This window comes from Pyxicephalus adspersus, chromosome 4 (assembly GCF_032062135.1).
Source record: "Pyxicephalus adspersus chromosome 4, UCB_Pads_2.0, whole genome shotgun sequence".
Classification (NCBI taxonomy): domain Eukaryota; kingdom Metazoa; phylum Chordata; class Amphibia; order Anura; family Pyxicephalidae; genus Pyxicephalus; species Pyxicephalus adspersus.
The window spans coordinates 32,037,258-32,052,001 of NC_092861.1; the positions used below are offsets into that span (position 1 = coordinate 32,037,258).

At 37.1% G+C, this 14,744-nt stretch overlaps 1 protein-coding gene across 2 annotated transcripts in view; it reads left to right on the top strand.

Annotated features, from left to right (window-relative positions):
* The window catches only part of LOC140328270 (vertebrate ancient opsin-like), a 74,280-nt gene that overhangs the window by 52,080 nt on the left and 7,456 nt on the right, over window positions 1-14,744 (top strand). The window lies entirely within an intron of this gene.

A 14,744-nucleotide genomic window follows, 5' to 3' on the forward strand; every position in this document is an offset into this window, starting at 1 on the left:
TAAGGGCCTATCTTTATTTACAATTCAGAGAAAAACTATCCCTGAGAAAGATGGGAATCATAAGGTAAGATAACTGAGACATTGCTTGGTGGTCCTTACCAGTCCTATACCTGTCCTTAGTGGTCTTACCTGTCCTATAGGGGATAAAAAGAATTACAATACAAATAGCAGAAACAAATCTCTATTGTGTTAAAATATCAGTCAAGTGTCAATGTTTGAAACTATTCAATTTGTGGACTGGAGGTGAACTATCTCAATCTGCACAGCACAGTATTTGCAAACCAGTACTGGTAAAGGATTTTACAGCTTCCTTGCTGAACGTTTCTCCCTACAAAACATTGTTGGAGTGTTTGAATTATTTTTATTTTTTATTATTCATTTTTATAACTAATAATTTCACTAAGTTGCCAATATCTCTCAATTTAAGCCCATTGTTTTGATGAGGAATAATTGACATTGATAATAATTATCTTTCTGTTTCTTAATTAGCTTTACAAGACTAACAGGATGGTCACAAGTGAATTCCTCATTTATGCCAGACATCGCTGGCTTGTCTCAAGATCACACTTACTTTAAAGAGTTTTACATTCCCTTTCCTGTAAGGATATTTTCATTACGTTCATTATGTTCCTACTTGGGGCATATTGGGGAAAAGAGTCCATATTCTCCACTATTATGTAATAAGCATTGCATATATATCATAATATTCAGCATAAACATGTTTTTTAGCACCAGTTGTCACAGATTGTTCAATGTAGATGTAAAGATTTTCAGCATATTGCTAAAAATAAAATATAAGGTTTGGTTTTAATTGCTTAGTAAGTGGTGGGTAAATGCAAATTGTTCTGTTTTTCTTTATAATTATACTTAGGTATTGTGAATAATCTGCTTCAGCTGCTGTTTGCAGCTGCGGTAAATCATGATCTACAGACTGATTTTCAGAATCTACAGACTTAGTGGACACAGTAGAAAGTCTAGAAGAGATTTCATTTTTCATGATATACCTTAGCATGTAATCAGTTCTAAAGCCGCATACATACGTGCAATAATAGTCGTTTGAAAAGATCTTTCACAATCCTTTCCAACGACTATTATTGCATGATGCATGAACAAGTGCTGTACATACAGCTCTGTTCTGCTCTATGGAGAGGGGAGGGGGAGAACGACGGAGCGGAACCCTGCTGCACGCTCTCCCCCTTCCCTTGCATTACGATCGTTAGTCGTCCATCGTCTGTGGATCTGCTAGGACGGTCGTTCCGATGATGGGCGACTTGCGCTGTACACATGCCAGATTCTTACCCAATATATACCTCGGAGCTGATTATTGGGGGAGAACTGTTGGAAGTGGGTATGTAGCTTAAATAAAGTGGACTTTACTAATTGTTTCCCTTTGTGGATGCAAAGGGTATTCTTTTTATCTATGTGAGGTATAAACTTCTTCTGTTGCTTCCAAGAAAAAGTAGAGTTGGGCAAATCAGTGGATATAACAGAATGGCAATAAATTTGGACTTCTACAGCACGGAATTACTACAATACGTACACTGTATATTAGCCTTGACAATTTCTTATAACATACTATTTACTTGTTTTACTAGGTTCAATACACGGTTCAATAGGAACCAAGTATTGTCAATTAGGAACTGTGCTACATGTTGTAGACTTGCCCCAAAGTGAAGGAAAATCAAAATAATCAGCAGGATATATTAATGTCATTTAAACAGGTTATAGCATAATATTAAATTTTTATAAATCAATTTTTAAGTTAAAACCAGAATAAAGGAAGCTTAAAAAATTTGGCAGCCATTGCTCAGGATAAACATGACAAACTCTAGGCATAGGCCATTACAGTCTCAGTTATAAAGATTACATTTTCTAACTTTCATTAAAGAGCCTGGGGGTGTTGGGAAAAGTGCTGCCTTTCTCCCTAGTCCTACCCTTCTTATTATTGCTTTTCTTCTTACCACTTGCTTCTGTTGAATTTATGGGCTTGGACAAAGTCAATGGATGCTCCTGCCATTTTCCCAACATTAAAATTAAATGGAATGGAGTGCCATATCCAGTTTTATTACTTTGATATCCTAACTTTATGGAAGACTTAGCCACACCATGTATCACATAATTTTACTGCTACATATATATATATTTCTAAAGTGTTCTAGAGTGTTTGTGCGGATCCTAAACAGTTTAACTTCACGGTAAAAGCACCCTAAGAGATCAGGGATAAGTGTGTTTAAAGCTATTATACTACTTTAAACAGGTTGTATTATATATATGTTCATTGTCTGGCCACAGGCACACTTTAAAAGAACACAAAATATTGGTTGGGTTAGTGTGAACATGATATATGCTGAAAATCCAATTAATTTACATAATGATCTCCTCCAAAACAACTCTGCACATTTTCATTTTTTTAAGGTAAGATGATTTTCCATGTGCAGTTCATTTGCAATTGTAACAGTTCAGAAACATACTACTTTCTATATATCAGGGTTGTCCAACTCCAGTCTTCGGAGAAATAATACTCTTTTTAACACTCTTACAATGGACAGAAGTAAATACTGTTTATAAGCAAATCCTGGCCTCTTTGTGTTCCTTGAGGACCGTAGAGAGGCAACTCCGAGCCGCAGCTGCTTCTGACTATATTGGTGCCCATAATCATACAGATCTTCTGCAGAAAAAAGGTTACTTTTAAACTTCTCAGACGCTAGTGAGATATTATTGGGACATTGTGCCAATTTCAAAGTTTGGTATTGGGGGATGCAGGAGTGCATTTTTGTAAGCTTTACATTGTATTTAAAATTATATGACTAATAGAAAGTCACCAGTGTTGCCCACATCTCTGCAAAAAAGGAAAGCCTCGAACATCAATTTTTGAGGTGCCCAACCCATTGCACATAGGCAGTTAGGACCACAAAGAGACGCTAAACACTGACAGGTGAGCCCCATTTGAAGGGATGTGTAGACTGTGAAATTTTCTGACTAATTTTTTTTCTTTAAAGCAAACAAAATGGAGGCTGATATACGGGGAAGGGCATCCTGCATACAGCTTCCCATAGTAACATACACAATGTAATAGGAGAAATGAATAAAGCTGCGTACACACTTCCAATTTTTATCGTTGGAAATGAACGACGAACGATCGATTGGGCAAAAATCCTTCGTAAAAAAAGTAACCAACGACGCCGACGAACGAGGATAGTCGTTGGAAATGAACGACCGGACCGGCGGATCGGATTGGACGACGATCGTTGACCATCTATCGTGTGTACGGTCGTTGGGTGGCTTATTTGCGGGGGGGGGCTTATTTTTCATTTTTACCTAAAAAGGGGGGGGCTGTCTTATTTGATGGCCCTGCCTTATCATCGGGGAAACACGGTAGTAGACACTGTAAGGGAAGCTGGGTCTACTTATATTTGGGGATTCCCATTTCATTGTGTGTAAATCAGAGACCACTTACTCTACATGCCAACTCAAATCTTGCAGATCTCTTTAAGTTTTTAGGCATCAATTCCTTACCGTTAGAGATTTGGGAACTTTCTTTGATGCTACTTCACATCAGGAGCCAGAATAGGATTAAGCTCTTTTTTTCCATCACCCTCACAAAGTATTATTTTGTGCCTGAATACATGTAATCAATTTTGTTACAACTATCTGATAACACATTGAATGTTGCCAACAAAAATCCCTGGTTCTTTCTATATCTTCTTTATTTACTGAGTTTTTAAATCTGGTGGTTGGGAAATTTTTGATAAGAGGGAGACATTATTTTAATCTTACTTATAATGCTCTACCTGAACTATTGTCCTTTCTATTATCAATTGTGAATCCTCAGCCTATACTGCGGAGATGGAAGGTCTTTACTCTTTATGACTGGTATGTAAATTGGTTCAAATTAAGGCATCCCCAAGCATGTTTTTAAAACAATTTGTGTTTTTACAATTTGGAATAAATGGTGCCCTACTTAAAGTTTTGGGTTTAAAATCGTGGGGAGATTTTTTTCATGTTGGGATAAGGTTACAAACAGGTTGTGGCACTGAATTATAAATAGGGATCTAAGTCAACCTAAAATTGATATTTCACTTATGACTGGTTGCTTTTGGGCTGAACATGCCCTTGGGGTCTCTTCTAATTGGTCATGGCTTATTCCAAGAGTTATTTTCTCATAGCTGTGGCAGGTGGACAGAGCTGGAAAGTCAGATGAATGTAAAAAAGCAAAATTGACAGAAAACAGCTATATTTTCTCTAAGAAAACTACCTAAAATAACTTTGAGAGTTTCCCTCCAAATGTTCTTGACTTGTTTTTTGACCTTTTGCAATCTTAACTTTTTTTACTTAATTTAAGCCACTGTACAACTGCAATTGTCATCCACCATAATGTCTACCAATTTAGTTTCAGACCAGCTGCATGACAGCACAAGTATGAAAAGGAAACTACCTGTACTTTACAATACTTTTACCAAATTTTCTAAACACAGATTAACATTTGTTCAGAAGCATATGCATGATTAATGTATAGAAAATTTAACCAAAAGATGCTGTTTTATATCTTTTGTCAGGAATATTTTAGTTTTATTTGTAAATAATGTATTAAAATTAGATATACATTGGCAAAATGTTCATATAGATAATACAGGATTCATTTATTCTACTTTTATTTTAATTACCTACTTTGTCATAAAACGTGTTTTTTTAAATTCTTTATTTTTTTCTTAGGTTACTGTATTTACTCGAGTATAAGTCCATTCGAGTATAAGCCAAGGTACCTCTTTTTACCTTAAAAAACAGGACAAATTCGAGTATAAAAAGGGTGGGAAATGCTGCAGCTACTGCCAGGTTTCAATATTCAAAATATATACCAATAAAATTGCATAATACGGTCACTACAGCCATAATACGGTAAACAAATACTATAGTGAGAATTTAGTGGTTGGGTAGGTATACTACTAACTGTAGCTAACCACTAAATTCTCTTTAACCTCCCTGGCGGTATGATTTTGTCCAGAAAAAGTGTCTGAAAGCGGTACAAGGCGGTACTGCATTCAGCCACTGCAGGCCTAGCGTTCTAATTCTCTCCGTATTTCCACACAAAAAGTGTTAAATTTTTTGCATGGAAATGTATTTTACATTGTAGGCATTTAATTTTTAGGCACAATATTTATTAATAATATGTCCAATATTTAATAAATGTAATAAATTCATTTTAAACTTTAAATAAAAAAAAAAATGTGTTGAAAAAAATAGTTAAACATGTAAAATAACTGTTCAGTGGCACGTATAATATATATAAAATATAATTATTATATTACGCATGCCCTGACATCACCAGGAAACCGGAGATTGTCTCTGCATTTGGCGGCTGAAGGAGCTGCCGGAACTAGCAGGACATCGGAGGATGACAACGGAACAAGGTACCGTATTTTTCGGACCATAAGACGCACTTTTTTTCCCCCTAAAGTGGGGGGAAAATCAGGGTGCGTCTTATGGTCCGAATGCATATCGATCGGCGCCGCCTTCATGGGCGGGCACAAGTGCCGCACGCTGGATCTCAGGGGAAATCAAATGAATTTTTTTTTTCTTGTTTTCCCGTGCGGAAAACCTGGTGCGTCTTATAGTCCGGAGCGTCTAATGGTCCGAAAAATACGGTAAGTGGATTTTTCTTATGTTTTGTGCTATGAACTACGGCGTAACTCTGGCGTACCCCCCGCCGTTTTTCCGGCTTTTGCGCTGCTGCAGCCTGATGCAGCCCCTGATCAGGGGATGGAAACCGCTGGAGGCGGCTGCCGAATCAGGTGCTGACTGGAGTATAAGCCGAGGGTGAGTTTTTCAGCACATTTTGGGTGCTGAAAAAGTCATCTTATACTCGTGTATATACGGTATATAGTTTTTTTGCAGCAATGCTTTTTTTTTATTGCTCTTGTTCTTAAGCTTCCACCCATCTCACAGTTTTTTGCTAGCATATAAAATTTAGGAATATCCTAATTTTATTGACTGACAGACTTTTTCTACAAACAGAGCTTTCTTTAGCGACATGTAATTTCTCGGAGTATAGCTCTGGACTCTGACTCTTTTCATAGTAAGTGGAGCATATAATTCTAGCATTCTGCCTATGACAGATCCTCTTACTGGTCACCCAGGATCTGCCAGCATGCAGATAATGCAAACAACAAATTACAACATTATAAGATAAGCTGCAATACGGCGCAGGTACTGCTCCCCGCCTGCATGTTGTGTGTAAAAAATTGCATTACAAGCCCTTTTGTGGTATTTGATAAATAAGTCTGTGATACCTATGGCTTTGTCACCAGACCCAGATATGCGGGGAAAGCTCTATAATGGGCCCAAGGACAGCAAAAAACCTGAGTGAAGTAGAAATACTTTCTTGCATCCAGAAGTTAAAAAAAGTTTTGATTCAACTTCTTCTTCAACTTGTTTACCTACTGTTTCAATCAAATATACATATATATATATGTATATATATATATATATTTCAATTATATAGATTGTATGTATGTATGTGTGTATATATATATATATATATATATATACCGTATTTTCCGGCGTATAAGACAACTTTTTAACCCCGAAAAATCTGTGCCAAAGTCGGGGGTCGTCTTATACGCTGGGTACCAATACTTACCTGCAGCTTGCTTCACATCCGGCGTCCCCGCGAGTCCTCCTTCACGTCCGGCGTCCTGTGCAGCAACGCAAGCCTGCACAGGATGACGTGAGCCTGGATTGGCTCTCCAGTGGAGAGCCTGGATTGGCACTCCAGTGGAGAGCCTGGATTGGCTCTTCACTGGAAAACGCCCATTCATTAAAGGAACGCGTCCATTCATTACTTAGAACTAGTACTGTACTGTTCCTTCTGCCTCTCAGTTCTCGCACAATAGCGAGATCTGACAGGCAGAAGGAACAGTACAATACTGGGCGTATAACATGACCCCTAACTGATTGGTTAGAGTTGGGGGTCGTCTTATACGCCCAATCGCCTTATACACCGGAAAATACGGTTATATATATATATATATATATATATATATATATATATATATATATATACACAATCCACATTCATTGGCCACTTTAGGGTACACTGGTTCAACTCCCTAGCACTGTAAAGTACTAATCATGCAATCACATGGCAGAAATTCATTACATTTAGGAATATATACATTTTCTAGGCGACCTTCTGAATTTTCAACTGAGAAGCAGAAAAATGATTTACCTGACTTTGAACAAGCCATGGTTGTTCATGCTAGACAGGCTTGTTTGAGCATTTCAGAAATTAATGACTGCAATACAAGTGAAGGGGAGAGAGCACAGAAGGGTGCCGCACACTCGGTTCCCCCCTCCCCTAGAGCAGAACAGTGCTGTATGTACAGAGCTTGTTTATTCATCTTTCAGTCTTTTGTCGTTGAAAAGGATCATGAAAGATATCTAATTCTGCAGCACCTGGTAACTATAGAGTTCCCAGTTCTGTGATGGAAATATTAATTTCTGTATTATCTTGAATGCCAAACAGAATCATTCAGTGGTATAAACAAAAGTGAGCTGTTTGCTTTTATTAAAAAAGGATAAAGCAACAAACTATAAATGGTGAACTAATTCTTCCTTGGCACTTCAGATACTGAGTTGTTTGACTGCCTAAAGCACCTATTAGGGTGGTTGTTTGAACTGCAAATGTTGTAGACAACTATCTATAAGACATACAAGTGTAAATTCCTTGTTGTCTTTTTGACATCTCCAGTTCTAATTAGATGAAGACGAAGCATAAATAATGTTGGACAAAAATTAGGTGGAACTTTTGACTTAACGTAACCACCAAAGGAAAGTACAAAGCCTGTGTTCCTGGAATGGTCTAAAACTTGATTCAAGGATTTAAACAAATTCCCAAGTCCCTGGTACAGAGCAAAATTATAACAGTATACACAGTTGTGTGTATATATATAAAGTAGAAAGTGAAGTAGCATTATTAAAATATATATATATATATATATATATATATATATATATCTAACTATATATATATAAAACATTAATACTAGAGACATACATCCACAGCATCAAAGAAGAGTTTTCAAAAAGATTACACATTTTGTAAACCTGTAATGATTCTATCTCCTTGAGAACCTAAACAGTTTGGTTATTTTCTTTGCAGGGGGTACCATTAGTGGTACAAAAAAGGTTTGGAAGAAGGTGGGTTAACACAGAGACATAAACAAGAAATAAGGTGAGTGAAGAGGAGTTTAAAAAAAAAAGATTGAAAAAGAGAGAGGGGGAGGAAGAAAAAAGGGGTAAAAAGGGGGGAATATACAATATTGTCATGAGCTTGTGAGATAACCCCCAAGAATTTATGGTTGGTAAATGGTCCATGGAGTAGCCAAATGTTGTCCAAAAAAACCTGTGCATCTTAGTGACTTCCTCTGTCCCTCTCAGGGTAGAGGTTAGGGCTTAAATCTGGTACATTTCATTAATCCAGCTAAACCATTGTGCCACTGAAGGAGTTCCCGTCTGGTGCCCCATCACAGGGATACTATAAAATGCTTTACAGAGAGTTTTGTTGCTGAAAGTGTTAGGGTGCTAGAGAAAAATCAGGTTAAAATTGAACAGGAAGGTCTGTAAATCACTGAAGTATACAATGAATACTCAAAAAGGCAAACCTCCATGCACTTAGTAAAATGTGAGGGTACTTTGCGCCAAGTGACACCAACAGTTATCTTTGATTGATAGACACAAAGTGAAGAACCACCGGTACCCTCTACAAACAGGTAAGTAAATTATTTCCAGTTTCTTGTTACTTAGTGCTAATTGAAGAGCTGTGGTTGAGGGTAAATATATCTGATACTTTGAGGTGAATTCAACATTTAAACTTCTAGCCCATTTTAATATAAAAGGAGGGGTATAAGATGGATCTTAATTCTGAATACAATATGGTGACCATGTGGTAGGCTACACCAATAGTGGTGCATGCCTGTTTGAGGTTTAAACTGTTCCGGGGGGGAAGAGATGCTGAAACGTGATAAAGTTTTCAGATTTGACAAAATCCTAAGGAGGCAAAGGATGAATCTGAGAAAAGTTAAAGTAGAGAAGGCCATGAAGCTCTCTGTAAGAAAAAGGCTGGGTACACTATACCTACTATTTACTAAAGCCTTTGTACTTTTACTGAAGAATAAATGTTTGCATTGTGATTATAACAGTCTAACTGAACGGAGTGTTCTGACAATGCTGATACAGTTTACATGTTGACTGTAAACTAGTTATATTTGTGGTGGGTTTTATTGTGGATCACCTGTATCTCTATCGATGACAGATTAAAAAGTAAAATGTGATTGAACACTTATCCAGCTCCCTAGAGAATATTCAATGGAGAGTGTGAGACTACTGGCATTGCATAACAGCAAAATTTGGGTTAACTATCACTGGATGAAGCAGGGTGCCTAGTGGAGGGATTCTAGACGCATGGTCAATTTGGAGAACAAATAAAGGGTAGCTCCAATAGTGGGGTGTGTGCATACCACTGGGGGAATATTGTCAGAACTTCAGGACAGGAAAGGTTTGCAATGTGCTCCTGCTGAATGTTCCCTCCCATTGTTTCCAACCCATATGGCGGAACCAGTCTACTATTGTACAAAAATGGGAGGCTATGTACTTTTTGATATCTGGTAGGCCAACTCCACTATTAACTTTTTGAGAGAGTTTAAAAATCAAACCATTGTCTGGGTCATTGATGAGCCCAGGTAAATTGTGAGAAATGTGCCCTGAAGGATCTAAAGGCAATGCTGTTTTAATAACATCAGCTCCAATCTCTGCATTATTGGACTGTGAGCCCAGGGTACCATGTTCAGGGGTGGACCATGATGCACGGCCCAGTCTGCAGTCTGGGTTAGGTAGTTCTGGGTATTAGGTAAAACAACAGTGTAGAATAAGGCTCTAAATTCACTTCACTTTTAATTGTATTTGTGTTATTTACGTGTATTTGTAACACGTATATGTAAGTGTAATACCGCACACCTGTAGAATAGGTTCTAAAACTGTTAAAACAAGAAAGTTGTCTTCTACTTTTACTGAAAGGTTTCATTTTTAATTGGCTTAGTCATTACGTTCAACAGAAATATAGGTAGTGCATTAGTTGTCCTATTTTTTTTTATAAATTTGTAGCACTCTGGTTCTCATGCCCAGTGTTTGACTTCTCAATGAGTCAGTCACCCATTATGCAAGTCATGACATTTACTCAGCTTCCATGTTTACTCAATGACTAATGAGGACACAGAGTGAGCCGGGGAAATAGCAATTGCAGTGTGTGTATTGTCACAAAGGTTTTACTTGAAATGCTTGAGTAATTTCTCTATTCCTAAAATGATTACTGTTGCTGTGAAAATGCTAATACACTTTGCCTGTTAAAAGCTCCCCCCAATCCATCTGAATGTTCTCACCTGCACATCCCCCCACCGTAGAATCCAAGGCACCAAAGTATATTAAGTCCAGTCATTGTAAATCTTACAGCAGCTGTGTGTTGGGGCAGCTCAGGTCACAGAGGTTTATTACAGAAACATTATTCTACTGCAGACTTCCAAAATCCAGAATAAATTTATTTGACGGTCAGGGTGCGCTCGGTCTCAGACTGCACTCCAGGTAACAGCATTTACATTGTGAGATGACACACATTTCAATGACATCTAATGCTTTCTTATAGATCCACTCCTTGTGTCCTATTTATTTTGAATTACTCAATTTAATGACAGAAAAGCCACAATACAAGGCAAAACGCCAAATTGCCGCTCATCCTCCCACTTTATTTGTTATGAAAAATGTGTTCTCAGTAGGAACCCAGCGGGGTGGGAGATACAGGAGGACAAACACATAGGGAGGGAAAGATATTTTTACCGCCTGCCATTCACTAACCTCTTCCATACATTCTCATTTCATTAGCGCTGCCAACTATTTCTGGAAAAGATTTAATCAATACATCTTATTTACCATCAGTCATACTATTATTGTAAGTCATGTTGACTCTCAACAGGAAAAAAATGTGTTATTTAAAAAAAAATAAAGTTATTTCGGAAATACAAGAAATGAAATGTCTTCAGCTTAGCTTGTTACCCAGATAAGCTATACAAATGTATTAAATTAAACCAATACAGTACAGTTCCATTTTATTTCTTGATGCCTACTGTTGTTTTGGAAAGTTAAAGAACTACTGTCAGGAATATGGAAATTTCTACAGGTAAATTCTCTTTCTGCAGACATTATTCACCTGGTTGTCATGCTGATTCAATATCTTTTTGAAGCCACTTTCTTTCTGAATTTTTTTTTGAGGCCACCAAGCTGATAACTTGGGCTGATCAATGGTGAGCCTTTCACACTTGCAGCATGGCAAGCTGCTCCTAGGTGCATAGCAAACTGCACTGCAGGTTAACAAATTTGCATGCTTTGCCCTTGCACTTGTGGTTGTGGTATGGTTCTTCCTCCAGAGAAGGATTGCATGGACATAAACAACATATTGCTTCCAGGAACTGCTCTGCAACTCAACCAAAAACACGTACTTACATGTGCACAGATTGGTTCCCAACCTCTCCCATACAGTTACACAACAACGGTTGGGTGTGTGGCTGGGACAGCGATACACCACTGCAGTTGACCGCAAGTCTTAAATGTTTTATACTGGTATTGTGGTGTCCTTCATGTAATTTACTATTTGACACTAGATTGGGGTGATGTAACACTCACAATATGTAACATTGCACTTTCTTTAATGGTAAATTGAAGTATTAAATGTATTGTATGTATTAAAATTTAGCTGTTTTTAACCTTTATTAGAGCAAAAATGATATAATGGTATTCTAAGTGCAGCACACATTTTCTCACCAGGATTTCTAAATATTATAAGAAGCCAATGAGTGATTAGATCTACCTTCAACTGCTAGAAATGGGGATATCAATCAGGCAGCCAATCTGAGCAACGCATTAATTGATAGATATCAGTAACTTAAACTCTTAAACATTCGCAGTGACTTACTTACTCAACTTACTCAAACAATTCTGCATAAGTAGAAAGTTAGGAAGCATTTAAGAAAATGAAAGCTGTTTTCGTAAAGGTTCATATTCTGAGGGCAAGGAGTAGATTAATGGACTGGAGTAATGCAATACACTATTGGTTTATGCTATATGAAGTCAGGTTATACAATTATTTTTCTTTATTAAAGTACAACTCGAAGTATACTTAGAAGCTAAGACTGTTTAGGAGTTATATACTTTATAGCTTTTTCAGGTGTAATTTGTGTAATCAAATATTCAACAATTCTAATAGGTAGATTTTGAAATAAATTATTAGTTTGTGTTTCATTATAAATAATCAATTTTCCATTAACAACTTTCATTTTCTATTAATTTATGTTTATCTCCACGCTTCTATACAGCAGCTGTGCAAGAAAGTTTAAATATTAATGTATAGCTAAATAGGACATAGAGTTATAGTGGAATCAGAGTTATACTTTTAAGATTCCACGATCGGGAAGGTCATTATTGCCTATTTAATGTAGAGCGCTGTGTAATATGTTGACGCTATATAAATACTGTTTATTAATAATAAAAATATTATTATTGCAGGAAGGGGCAAGTGGTGTCCCTTCTGCAGTAAGGCCTTCCACTTGTCTGATCTTGCCAGGTATTTGGCAAAAAACTAGATCCGTGGGTGTGCAGAATAGTTGAATTCCTGTGCAGGCCAATTACCATGGCCAAAGATCGTTTTTAGGAAGGAAAAAAAGAGGAAGCTGGTTCCCTTCAAGGGAACGGGCACAGGTGAGTATCACAGGTTTTATTCCTCTTTAAACAAGGGAAGCAGGAACTGCATTTTAAAGGCTGGCATTAGGCACCATTTCACAGACAGAAAAATTATTTTATAATGCATTTTACATATTAAAAGAGAAAGAGGTCTGAAAATGTAATTGAACACTGTGAATTTGTTTTTAATTGCATTTGATTTTACTTCCTAGCCTTTACAGTGAACTGCTGTGAATGCCTAATAAGAGGGGCATAAAAAGCACAAAAGCATTCAGGATTAGTACCACGAACACATCCATATACTTTTAAAAAGGCTCTTTCACCTAGCACTGAACAAGTAAATCATGGGTCAGTAAATAACATCAGTAATAACCACCTGAGCGATAACCCGGACCTTGGTTCGGGTTTAAAATAATTACAATTATCGATAACCCCGAACAGTTCGGGTTTATCGATCACTTACCCGGTCCCGCTGCGATCATCTAGTGTCGTGTTCCAGCGTCGTCCTCCAGTGTCGATCTCCAGCGTCGTCCTCCAGCGTTGGGTGCCCTCTCCGGGAAGAAGAAGCCGGCCAGCGGAGAAGAAGAAGCCGGCCGGCTTCTCTTTCCGTAGCGTGTACGTCGGCGCATACGATGACGTCGGCGCGTGTTCGGGAAATTCAAATTGAAACTCATTCAAACATTTTGTATTGGATTGAATAGAAACTCCTGCATCCAATCCAATACAAAATAATTCAAAATAAATACAACGTATGTAATTGGTAAATTCAAACTCTCATTTTGTATTGGATTGGATACAGGAGTTTGTATTCAATCCAATACAAAATGAGAGTTTGAATTTTGTTCTCATTTTGTATTGTAATTTTTTTTTTTTTTACATGATTGTGTTTCAAACATTTTTTATATTCATGATATCTACTAGACCCTTGTTCAGACATATTTCTGTAAGTTACAGGTCTACAATTTAAAAAAAAAACTTTATGAAAAACAGTGTAACGCTTTTGGAACTGAAATCTAGACATCAGTGTAACGCTCAGGTGGTTAATAACAGTGGACAGTAAATAAAGAGGATAAACAATAACATTACAGCAGAGGTGTTGGAACAGATAATGCAGACATCCTGAATCATCCAAGCAATGTTTATATTGGTGCCAATGCAATCTCTGTTCCGGTACCGCTTGGAATTTTTATTCTAAAATCCTTACAGAGAATGCTTACTCATTAATGACAGATTCTGCATAGTTGCCAACCTGTATTTTTTTTTACATGAGTGAGACTTTGCCATTGGGTAAACATGCTGTCTTTATAGTTCAGACTTTTGAAACAGCATTACATTAAAAACATCACTGGCATAATGTCCATTGTTAAAGACAAAATGTACAAAAAAATGCAATTTACCTTTAGATTAACACCAATGTTGCAGTGGCAGCATTAAATTCAATTAAAATTCCATCACCTCTTACTTGTTTGTAACAAATGTTTTCAGCGTGAACATTCATCATTTTTATGCATTAGACAAAACGGTGCTTAAAAGAATTGTTAGTTTTGACACAAGAAGTCTACCTTTGCACATGCAAACAAAGATTGGTTGAAGGAACAATTATTTCTATGCACTGACATTTTTATATAATATAGAAAAAATTACAGCCCTGGGCTCCAAGTGTGGAATGCATACATATCCCTATTTAATGTTCAGCTCTGCGTAATATGTTGGCTCTATATAAATCCTGTTTAATAATAATATTTTAGTCTGCTGTTAGGACAAAACAGATAGGAGCTGCCCTTTAACAAGAGCACATACTTCCAGATACATTAGTCATATATGGCAACTGTGAGCCCACCCATTTATATATCTATGTCTTTGCTAATGGGGTAAAAACTATGCACTAATCATTTAGGTTTTGCCACATATCCAGCAGAGAACCTGCATTTTTTTTGGTCAAAGCTTCATTATTCCTGAATTTT